We start from the raw sequence: 11695 nt of genomic DNA on the forward strand, positions 1-11695 counted from the left end.
GTTTTAAATACTGTCCATGTTCTAGATATACAGTATAGATAGAGAAAGTTTATATCAGAGATCCAAACTTGTATATCAGCCTGTCTGCTGGACTTCTCCACTTGGATGTTTTGCAGTGATGTCAAACTCAGTTTATCCAAAATGAAGTTTCTTGCTTATCATCTCTTTTGCCTTTGGCTTGGTAAATGGCACCAGCGTTCATCCAGGTGCTCATTTGCTACTTGGGAGTCATTTTCTTTTTCCTTTTTTTTTCCCACAACAAACAGTAGTTTCTTTCATTTTTGCTCATGTTCTCATGCTAAAGATACCTGAAGGCAAACTCAAGGTAATCTGATTGTGATTATATTAAGAAAATTGATTAAGAAATTAAAGATGTTGTTGTATGTGTAGTGTGTGTTTCACTCATAGTAAGTCTTTCAACGGCTTTTAGAGATAGGCAGCAAATTTTGAGAAGTAGAAAATTGGCTCTCATATTGTTCTTAGACTCCTGGCACAGTTAGCATGCTTTACATTTTCCCCAATCTTGTGATAACTGATACTGGGACGCTAGGAATAAAAGTAAATTTTATTTTCATTTTTTAAGATGTCATTCAACGGACTAGAAGCAGAGGTAGGCATATATAATATAACTCTGAATTTGGTACATTTTTCAAGAAGAGTACCTGGTATCAGCCTTAGCGACACTACTAAATATTTCCTAGATGTGGGATTCCAGTCCCTAAAACCTGTGCAGGGAATCAGAAAGCTCCATCCAATTCACAGCTATGGTTTTCCAGAAAATGTCTGTATTTACCTTTAGAAGAACTGATAATGATAATAATGTGTTACAAACATTTTAGAGCTCTGTAGTGGATTTAATTATGTCCCCCCAAAACTCATTGAACCTTCAATTTGTACCACAAGTTTTATGTATTAGAAACTTAGCCCCCACCATGACTGTTAAAAGTGTGGGAAATCCTATTATGGTAACTGAAAGGTGGAGCCTTGAAGAGGTGATTGGACTGTAGGACCGTGCAGTTGTGGGCGGATTAATAATGGTGGTCAGGGCTGTGGTTCTGAAGGCTCTAAAAAGCAGGAGAGTCTGTCTTTCTCTCTCTCTGCTTCTACCACCTTGCAATGTGAGACCCCTGGGTCACTGTCACCACCACCAGATGGACTTTGAACTTCCCAGCCTAAGAAACTGTAAGCAATAAATTTTGTTTTCTTTATAAATCACCCAGTTGCAGGTATTTTGTTATAAGCAACATAAATGGACTAATACAAGCTCTCACTAGAATTCAAGGATGAAGCACATATATTAGGACATGAAAGAATTATCTGTTGACACTATAACCTCAACAGTTATATTCCAAATATTTGGTTTCTATAAGGTTTATTTATCACTTTTTAAAATGATTTTTATTGAATCGAAATTGATTATACAAATTTAGGGGTTTCAACACTGAGATACGTGGATCACATCAGTATTACTAGTCCATATATTGTCACAAATTGTAATTATTATGCCCCTTGTGCAATCCCTCCCCATCCCCCTTTTCCTCCCCCATCCCCCCTCTAATCACCCTAGAGCATAATGTTTTCTTTTTTTTTTATATTTTCTTTTATTTTGTCGATATACAATGTGGTTGATTATTGTGGCCCGTTATCGAAACCTCCCTCCCCCCTCCCGCTCCCCTCTCCCTCCCAACGATGTGTTAAATGTTGGCATTCCTCATAGTTCTTTGTATTCTTGGTTCTTTTATTACTTTATGATATAGACTGTATTAAATGAGTAACATATTATTATTTTATTAAACAAAGATAATAAAAATACTAGTTGGAGCTCCTGAGTATCATAAGATAACCAATGTTACTTCAGTGAGTTAACTCTGAAATTTTCAGCTCAAGTAATCACAGGCAAATGGAAACCAAAGGAAGGCAGAAATAATAATATTAAGAACAAATAATGTAGAATATGAGGTTAATGAAGGAGAAGGAAGTTAAAGAGGATAAGGAGACATATCATATAATGATAAAAGGTACTGTTTATGAAGATACAGCAGCATTAATATTGTATGCAGTAAGCTAAATAATTAAAGCAAAAATTATTAGAAATACAAGGAGAACTTGAGAAAAATACAATGATAATAGATGATTTCAAACCACGTCTTTCACTACTGGACATATCTAGTAGTTAAAACATAAGTAAAGACAGAGGAATTTTAATAATACATAATAAATAAATCAATAACAGTAATCAACCCGAGTACACACACACGCAGACACAGAATGTTCATTTTAGAAAAAATCTTAACAAAATTTTAAAGGACAGAATTTCACAAGCTACATTCTCTCATAAACTCATAAAATTAGAACTAATTAATAATAAGTTGACCATGAAAATCTTAACCACTTAGAAATTTTAAAATATAATTCTTTTGCTCAAGAGGAAATCAAAGGGAAGTTATTAACTTTCTAAAGGTGATGAAGAATAAAACTTTATACCAAGGCTAATGGGGCACTGTGAGAGCTAAACTCAGAAGACAATTTGTAGTTTTAAATGTCATCATTATAAGGAAGAGAATTTTTTTAAATTTAGTTTTTCTCTTAAGAAAATGAGCAGAAAATAAAAAATTAGGAAGATAAAATGTATAAAGATAAAAGCTTATATTCATAAAACTGCAAATAAATACAAAAGTTGTTTCCTTGTAAAGTTCAATAAGATAAGCTCCTCTGGCTAAACAGAAAAGAGATTGTAAAAGTTTACATCATTAGGAATAAAAGAGCTGACATAACCATAGATGTAGAAGAGATTTAAATAATCGCAAGTGAGTACACTGTGTAACTGTTTGGCAACAACATATTTGAAAATCTAGAGGAAATGGATTATTTCCAAGCAAAATAAAAATCACTAAAATCCATCCAAGAAGCAGCGGAAACTTGAGTAGACCAATTACCACATAAGTCTTTGAAAAGGCAGCTGAAGACCTAGCAATGCATCATGGGTTAATAGTTGAGTTATCTAACCCTTAAAGAATAGGTAATTGCAATTCTTGGCCACAGAAAAAAGGGAAGGTCTTCAGTTCAGTGTAGACAAGGACATGTAAACTGCTTACCAATCTCACTTATTCATTATAGATGTCAGAATTTTCAATAAAATATAAACAAATAAAATCCAGAAATGTATTTTTTTTTAAATTTTATTTTGTCGATATACATTGTGGTTGATTATTGTTGCCCCTTACCAAAACCTCCCTCCCTCCTCCCTTTCCTCCCTCCCCCCCAACAATGTCCTTTCTGTTTGCTTGTCGTATCAACTTCAAGTAACTGTGGTTGTTACATCTTCTTCCCCGCCCCCCGGGTTTTTGTGTGTGTGTGTGTGTGTGTGAATTTATATATTAATTTTTAGCTCCCACCAATAAGTGAGAACATGTGGTATTTTTCTTTCTGTGCCTGACTCATTTCACTTAATATAATTCTCTCAAGGTCCATCCATGTTGTTGCAAATGGCAGTATTTCATTCCTTTTTATAGCTGAGTAGTATTCCACTGTGTAGATGTACCACATTTTCCGTATCCACTCATCCAATGATAGACATTTGGGCTGGTTCCAACTCTTGGCTATTGTAAAGAGTGCTGCAATGAACATTGGGGAACAGGTATACCTTCGACTTGATGATTTCCATTCCTCTGGGTATATTCCCAGCAGTGGGATAGCTGGGTCATATGGTAGATCTATCTGCAATTGTTTGAGGATCCTTCATACCATTTTCCATAGAGGCTGCACCATTTTGCAGTCCCACCAACAATGTATGAGAGTTCCTTTTTCTCCGCAGCCTCGCCAGCATTTATCGTTCAGAGTCTTTTGGATTTTAGCGATCCTAACTGGGGTGAGATGGTATCTCAGTGTAGTTTTGATTTGCATTTCCCGGATGCTGAGTGATGTTAAGCATTTTTTCATATGTCTGTTGGCCATTTGTATATCTTCCTTAGAGAAATGCCTGCTTAGCTCTTTTGCCCATTTTTTAATTGGGTTGCTTGTTTTTTTCTTGTAAAGTTGTTTGAGTTCCTTGTATATTCTGGATATTAATCCTTTGTCAGATGTATATTTTGCAAATATTTTCTCCCACTCTGTTGGTTGTCTTTTAACTCTGTTAATTGTTTCTTTTGCTGTGCAGAAGCTCTTTAGTTTGATATAATTCCATTTGTTTATTTTTCCTTTGGTTGCCCGTGCTTTTGGGGTCGTATTCATGAAGTCTCTGTCCAGTCCTATTTCCTGAAGTGTCTCTCCTATGTTTTCTTTAAGAAGTTTTATTGTTTCAGGGTTTATATTTAATTCTTTAATCCATTTTGAGTTGACTTTAGTGTGTGGTGTAAGGTATGGGTCTAGTTTCATTCTCCTGCATACTGATATCCAGTTCTCCCTGCACCATTTGCTAAAGAGGCAGTCTCTTCCCCAGTGTATAGGCTTGGTGCCTTGGTCAAAGATAAGATAGCTGTAGGTGTGTGGGTTGATTTCTGGATTCTCTATTCTATTCCATTGGTCAGTGTGTCTGCTTTTATGCCAGTACCATACTGTTTTGGTTATTATAGCTTTGTAGTATAGTTTAAAGTCAGTTAGTGTTATGCCTCCAGCTTTATTTTTTTTGCTCAGCGTTGCTTTGGCTATGCGTGGTCTTTTGTTATTCCATATAAATGTCTGGATAGTTCTTTCCATTTCTGAGAAAAAGGTCTTTGGAATTTTGATGGGGATTGCATTGAATTTGTATATCACTTTGGGTAGTATGGACATTTTCACTATGTTGATTCTTCCAATCCAAGAGCATGGGATATCTTTCCATCTTCTTGTATCCTCTCTAATTTCTCTCAGCAGTGGTTTGTAGTTCTCATTATAGAGATTTTTCACCTCCTTGGTTAACTCAATTCCTAAGTATTTTATTTTTTTGGTGGCTATTGTACATGGGCAGGCTTTCTTGGTTTCTCTTTCTGCATGTTCACTATTGGAGAATAGAAATGCTACTGATTTTTGTGTGTTGATTTTATATCATGCTACTATGCTGAAATCATTTATCACCTGCCAGAGTTTTTTTGTAGAGGCTTTAGGCTGTTCGATATATAGGATCATGTCATCTGCAGACAGGGACAGTTTGACTTCATCTTTTCCAATCTGGATGCCCTTTATTTCCTTCTCTTCTCTGATTGCTCTGGATAGAACTTCCAACACTATGTTGAATAGGAGTGGTGGGAGTGGGCCTCCTTCTCTAGTTCCTGTTCTTAAAGGAAAAGCTTTCAGCTTTTCCCCATTCAGGATGATATTGGCGGTGGGTTTATCATATATGGCTTTAATTATGTTGAGATACTTTCCGTCTATACCAGAAATGTATTTTAAAATTTTACTACCTGTACAGACTGCTGCTTTTCTATTCGAGTGTGCCGTAGCGGAGGTGATGCAGTGAATAGTACATGCATCTGGGACACATTTGGGAGGTAGAGTTGACAGCTGTTAGAAGTGACGAGAAAAGAGGGAAGCAAGGGATGGTATATTAGTCCATTTCTGTTGCTTATAACAAAATTCACGGAACTCGGTCATGTGTAAGAAAACAAAATTTATTGCTTACAGTTTCTGAGGCTGGGAAGTCCAAAGTCCAAGGAGCACATCTGGTGGTAGTGACACTGACCTAGGGGTCTCACACTGCAAGATGGTGGAAGCAGAGAGCAAAAGAGAGACCAACCTCTTCATTCACTCTCTTTTTGAAGCCCTCAGAAACATGCCCATGACCACCATTTTCAATCCGTTCACTCGGCATGTTCCTCAGAATCTAATCACCTCTTCAAGGCCCCACCTTTCAATTACCATCATAGGATTTCCCACAGTCACAGTGGGGATTAAGTTTTGGGGGACATTCAACCCAAGGCAGATGGTGCTTAGGTTTCTGGTTTGAGCTGCTACATGCATGGTGTTGTCAACAAATCACAATGAGAAAGGTTGGGGGAAAATAATTTGAGTAGGTAAATGGAACCAAGTATGTTGGAAATATGTACCAGAAATCCACAAGACAGGCTGACATATGAGTCTAGATATTAGGGCGAGAGATAAAAATTTGTGAGTCATCCACATGTACATGGTAGTTAAACCCCTAAGACATTTTTTTTGCAAGATAAAAAGCATACAAATTTATTTAATACAAATTTTATATAACATGGGACCTTTTATAAGGAAATGAAAACCCAAAGTTAAACTTGTGTATTTTTACCCCAAGTTTGATGAAGAGTGGATAGTCATGGAGAAATATAATAGGGCAGAACGGGCATAATCTAACGGTAGGAAACTGGGGGAAGCTTAGCAAATCCTTCCTAGGTTTTCTGCCTTACTTCAGGGGGAGGGTCAGAGAGGCCTTCGTGCTTCTGGAGTTTCCTCAAACTCCTTCAGCTTAAAGTACAGTCGGATGTTCCATTGAACTTTCTGAGTAGCCCACACACCAGCAGGCATTAAAATTGTCAATACATGAGCTGTTGTGATTTCTCTGAAGTTTATATCAAGTCATCCAGCTTTATCTTGCAGGACTTCAGGAAAAGGACAGTTATTAATTCTTAGTGATTCCAGCTGAAGAGTGTGGGAGAAAAATAGGAAATGTTAGTTCGAAGAGTTGTAGCCGAATATTGGAGGAAACTAGAGGAATTCAGTATCCAGTCCAGTTTATAGGTCGATGACAAAACTTTAAGGACAATAAACAGGACTAGGATTTAATAACTACGAGTGTGCGCTATAGTTTTCTATTAAAATATATTGTTTTCTTTCTAGTCACCCGGATTTTTACCAAAGATACTCAAAGTATGATTAAGTCATTTGAAAATAAGTCTCATTAAACTTGGTTTTACGATTTACATAAATGCAACAGTAATAGCGATTGACCACATAGGCTCCTTTGAATTTTTCTTTGCTAGAACTTTTCATAAGGAATCTCAGATTGGAGTTTTAAAAGCCTCTTGTGGCTAGGAAGCCAAGCAAAGAACTTGCCATCAGACTTGGCTTGCGATACCTACAGATTTGGTTGAATTCTTGTCTTTTCAAGGTTCCCAAAATATTCTGACGTTCCTGGGCCTGCCAGGAAGTAACGTTCCTTACTCAGCGGTAAGGCTGGGAATCCTTTTAAGCTGGGTACCAGGCCAGTTTTTTGTTTGTTTTGTTTTCACAAGGGGCTTTATTGGCTCCATATAGTCAACTTTAATTCCTTAAAGCTATCTGGGCATATCTGATTCTATGCACATCATTCTCATATATGACATCCCAGTCAAAGCCTTGGTAATATAAATAATGTTTCCAGTTGTGTCCTGAGAGCAGATTTTAATTGAAGTCATACAAACAACCATATTGCCATGGAAATAAGAATACTCACTCATAGTTTTCGAATTCTGAAGGGCTCAGGTAGGGAGAAAAAGTAATTGTTTCATCTTTGTTCACAAAAGTATACTTTACAAAATTTCTGTAAGCTATAGATAACTTAAGAGAAAAGAGGGACAGGTTTTCTTAAACCTAGAAAACAAAACATTAAAGAACCAGCAAAGTTGGAAACAAAAATTCATAAAAGTTATAAATTATAATCATCCTTATCCATTTATTCAGTCCTATGTAATTAATTCTTATTCTGCATGATCTTGGGTTAGGAGTTTCATGGACCCATCAGATTCTTCATTAGTTCTGGAAATTCTTTTTTTAATTCATTTTTTAAATTGAAAAATAATTGCTTACACATATTTACGGGGTACAGAGTTGACTCTCGTGATTTGTGTACAATATGTGACGATCAAATGAGTATTATTAGCATGTTCGTCATTACAAATTGTAATTATTCTTTGTGTCCCTTAACCTCTCTGTCCCTATTCTCTCTCCCGCTCCATCTCCCCCACCTCTAATGAGATCTTGTCTCCTTCTGGAAGTTCAACATATTATTATGGTCTTTCTTTCCTTCTTTCCCTCCCTCCCTCCCATTCCTTCCACTTATGAGACAGGATGTGCACTATTTCTCTTTCCTTTGTCTGGCTTATTTCACTTAACAGAATTTTCTCCAAGCTCAGCCATGTTTCTGCAAATGGCAGAATTTCATTCTTTTTTATGCCTGAGTAGTTCTGGAAATTATTATCCAGTGCAATGGTATGATCTTAAAGTTATCAGAAGTTGGTGTTTCAGGGTACCTGTCAGAGTCTTTTCCATGAATCTCTTTGAAGATGAAGCACTTGGCTTTTTGGTTGCAAAATGCCTTCAGAGAAGAATCGAAGTGAAACAATGACTGTGTGTGGATGACAAAAGACTTAAAAGGGCCATGGTTAAAGATCTGATGAGAGTTCATTTGATAAGGAAATTTAGTTATTTCTGTGCCGTGCAACATTTTAACATGATAACCTAAATTATGACTGACAACATGATGCAAACATATCACGTATTATGTGGACATATCATAAACAGTGAGGCAACGAATTTCTATGAACTTTATAGTTTCTGAAGCATTTATGTTAGTCAAGTACACCCATACAAATACAGTCTCACGAAGGTTAAACATCGCTTTTATTTGACAATGCTTGCTACATAATTTAACTTACGAAATAAGCCTAATTAGCTTAATGTCTCTCTTCTTATGAGGTGAGAATCAAACTCTTTGAGATTTTTCTGGGGCCCTCTGGGAAATCTCAAAGCTAGTCCGAGGCCAAAGAGATTTCATTTAGCATGTGATTTTCGGAAGTTTGTCAAAAATATCAAAAGATTTGAACACTTTGGTTTAATAGGATTATGGATCATTGTGAGACAATACTTAATTATCTATTTAACCAAAGTGACAATAAAAGAGTTTAAAGGCAAATACAGAAGGATACATAGTTGTAAACAAAACTTAGCTGTTTTAATATTGAGAAGACTAAGTTTTTGTAAGTAATCAAAGACCTGATAAAGACAACATGAAACACGAGAAGTTATTTTTATATGATGTCGAATCTTTCTTCTCTAGGCAGATTACTTGAAAGGTCAAGAAAAACCTTTTTATGATTTCTTCACAAGAGCAGATCAATAATCCAAGAAATCTTTGTAATTTTAACAGAGAGAAAAACCAAATTCTAGTTTTGTATCAGTTTGCTTTTTACATTAAGGCTCATTTTGAAAGCCTTATATTAAATTCATTCAGTTTTAGCCAGTTGAATCTTGATTCCAGATTCTCTCTTTAACCTAAACTCTCTTCCTAGACTTTTATATCCCTTGGGCTTTTGTCCCTCATTCTCTTTCTGAAACAACCTTTAAATGACCTCCACACCAGCAAAAAAATCCCTCTTTTGCTTCAATGAAAATGCATTCTCATACTTTATGTATATATATTTTACTAAAAATACAACTTACTTTCCTTGAAGACTTTGCATACTAGGTTGTTCCCATTATAATTTCTAGTATTTTATTAGGATTTTGAACTCTTAGTTACCTTAATTTCCAATGAAAACTAGAAAGTAAGCAATTGCGAACTGTCATAAACCAACATCCTATAGATAAACACCATTTCATAATTTCTCAAAGCATATACTTCCTCACAGTACAATTTTTCAGTGTGACACAGGACATGTTTACTTACAGACTCAAATATCTTTAGTTCCTCTGCAATATCACACCTAAAGTGGATAAATTGAACTTAAGTTCAGCAATTCATGTTTCAGTATTTTATCTTATTTGGAGATCATCTAGATATCCAAGGAATATCTATCATTTAAGTTAGTAAAGCTGTAAGATTTTAAGTTACAAAAATGTTTTTGGAAACCTTTTTCAGAAAGGCATATTATAAACCATAATTATTGTTGAAAAGTTCATTCACAAACTTTTATCCCATTTACTTCTATTCAATTCACTTGTATTTAACAGTTATGCTTGAATTGATTGTGAAAATTTTTATTTTTTTATTTAAATTTTTATTGAATCAAAATTGATTTTACATATTTTAGGGGTTGAACATTGAGATATGTTGATTAAATCAATATTACTAGCATATATATTGTTAGAAATCGTACTTATTCTTTATGCCCCTTGTCCAGTCTCTCCCCATCCCCCTCTCCCTCCCCCATCCCCCTCTAATTCCTCTAGATTTCTTCTGTCCCTCTCAAAGAGTAATGGTTACTCTGTTGATTGGTTGCCCAAATGATCTGTTCGATGCTGAGAGGTGTGATCATGTCCCCCAATATTATCATAGAGCAGATGCTTCTTCTGTCACTCTGGAATGGGTTTTGTGGAGAGAGACGTCCTCTTCTTTTATCTCTGCTGGTGACTTTCCTTGTGTCATTGCACTCCAGTGGCTGGCGGGTCATCCGTGTCATGGCTGTGACTTCCAGCCACTTTCACGGCAGCCGTGGTTACTGTGGTGGCTGTGGTGGGCCACCCACATGGAGGTGATGTGTTTGGCATGCTCCTTGGCACTGGTCGTGTGCCTGGTCATAGGCAGGGGGTCTGGTCTCTGACTCCATACCTCATGTTCCCTCGCAGGCCGGAGGTGCTGTGGTGTGCCTGGGCCAGAACTAATGTTTTTTCCTTTGCTTACTTCTAACATGGGAGAACTTCCTGTGGGAACCAGTACTTGAGCTCTGTGGTTGAGCTAAACTGCTGCTTTGCTGCTGTTTCCCTAGGGAAGGCTTTTTGTGCAGCTCAGGGTTTAATGGTTGACTTGATAGGTACTTCTGGCTCTCCAGAGACCTGGTGCACTTGGGTTGTGTAGAAACTCTGATGTGGGCCTGAGTTTTTTCATCAAACTGCACCCCATGCAATTCTATATTCCTGACCAGTCTCCTCTGACAGGACCTGCGCTGATGGAGGGGCAGATCGGCTGTCCTTGCTGTGCCCCAGTGTGCCCCTGGTGGGCCAGGCTCCCTCACCACTCATGCTGCAAACACTTCCCATGGGTGGGGCCGTGTGCTGGTCCCTTGTGATGAATCACCGGCCTCTGAATGGCTCCTTTTTTTCAGTTGTTGTGGCTCCTCAGTCCTATGTGTGTCCACAGGAATCCTATTAGTGGTCTTGCTGTCCTGGGGGCCACCAAGGCCCTCTTCTCCCCTGCTGCCTCCAAGCAACTTCATCTGAAGGACACAGCGGCGGCTTCTGCCGGCTCCTGCTCCATGTGCTCAGCAGCTCCATTTCCTTCCTGTGGCAGGAAATGCTCCAAATAGTTTTTTCTTTCTCTCATCTTGGCTTCTCCAGCTTTCATGAGCTCTGTAGGTCTCTCCTCCTCTTCCCTGAGCTCTAGTGGACCCAGCTTGGCTGTTGTTGCTTTCTTATAGTTGAAACTTGGTTGATTGTGGGAGAGAGGGACACTGGGGACTGTCTATCCTGCCGTCTTGCCTGGAACCCTGATCGTGAAAGTTTTATGACAGCGAACAAAGCCAGTCATCATCTTAAGTTTTTTTGTTGTTGTTGACAAATCAGGCAAAAAATAAAAAATAGCACAGAAGCAAAGAAACTAAAAAGTTAAACGTATGGTTCTTCCCTCCTTTTTTTAGTGCCAAGCTTAACATGAATTAAGAAATTTATTTTTATTGTGCCTTTTGTTCTTAGGTTGGATGTATAGTTTTATATTCTTAAATATCTAATAGAGATAATATAAGCTTGATTGACTGGTATACATAAGTATAAAAAATTGTATGTCTGCATTATACGTAATGCTGCCAACTCTGGACATGTCTATTTTTATTTTAGCAACAAT

The sequence above is a fragment of the Cynocephalus volans genome, chromosome X (genome assembly GCF_027409185.1).
Source record: "Cynocephalus volans isolate mCynVol1 chromosome X, mCynVol1.pri, whole genome shotgun sequence".
Lineage (NCBI taxonomy): Eukaryota > Metazoa > Chordata > Mammalia > Dermoptera > Cynocephalidae > Cynocephalus > Cynocephalus volans.